Consider the following 1,107-nt stretch of genomic DNA (forward strand, 5'->3'; position numbering starts at 1 on the left):
CTGGAACGAACACTCAGGAAAAGAGATCCTTTAATTTCTCTCCAGATAAGAGGAGCCGTGTCAAGATGTAAGCGTGGATGGCCCCGGTTAACCTGGTTCATCTGAAGATGGTTCATAATGATGCTGCAAATGGGATTTTGAAAGTGTTGGGATCCTTTAAGAAGCTAGACATGACCTACACTAGCCTGCTTTTGAGACTGGTAGAAACTGTGGGTCCCGGTCAGCTGTAGGAAATGTTTCATCAATTGGACAAGCACACAGAAATATTACCAGCCACCAAACATTACCTTCTGAAGCCTGTCACCCTAAGGAGTAGGGGGGAAAGTGTGTCCATTAGGCAGAATGAGCATAATCATCGGTAAAGCCCAGGTGACAACGGCATACCAGACAGGTTGCACAGACAGAGGGACCACGGGATCTTCTGAGAGCTCTCTGTTCTTTCTGGAGCCCACCTCCTGCGACGCAGGCTACCATGCTTATTAGCCCTGCCAGTTTGGCAGGACCTAGAGCCACTGAGAGACAAGCCTCCAGCATATCTGTTGTTTTTATTCTACTTTTAATTGAATCACTGCTAGCTAATTTTTTTTAAAACGATTAAAGCCACCAAATTTTAACATCTAAGCCAGTTTGGGGTGTGCGAGGGAAACGCTACCAAGCACTTCTCTCTAGAACAAAACAGTGGTGCTCATTCCTCCACAAAATCCCACACAGAGAAAAACAATAATAAACTCACATTCTAGGAGGCTGTACATTTCCTAGTCTCTGCTGTGTGAATTTCAAAAAATTAATTTTGTTCTGTGGGATGGACACGGAATTGTGTGCAGAAAAGACCAAAGCACTGGGATAGTGAAATGACAGCCTCAGAGAAGCAAGTGGACTCCCGGAGACATCTTACAGGATCCCAGGACCCTCCCCTTTCCTAAATCCCATCCCATCCCTTCCCTTCTTCCCTTCCCTTCCCTTCCCTTTCCTAAATCCCATCCCATCCCTTCCCTTCTTCCCTTCCCTTCCCTTCCCTTCCCTTTCCTAAATCCCTTCCCTTCCCTTCCCTTCCCTTCCCTTCCCTTCCCTTCCCTTCCCTTCCCTTCCCTAAATCCCTTCCCTTCC

The sequence above is a fragment of the Alexandromys fortis genome, unplaced genomic scaffold, assembly GCF_014885135.2.
Source record: "Alexandromys fortis isolate MF-2015 unplaced genomic scaffold, M_Fortis_MF-2015_v1.1 scaffold_75, whole genome shotgun sequence".
NCBI classification, from domain to species: domain Eukaryota; kingdom Metazoa; phylum Chordata; class Mammalia; order Rodentia; family Cricetidae; genus Alexandromys; species Alexandromys fortis.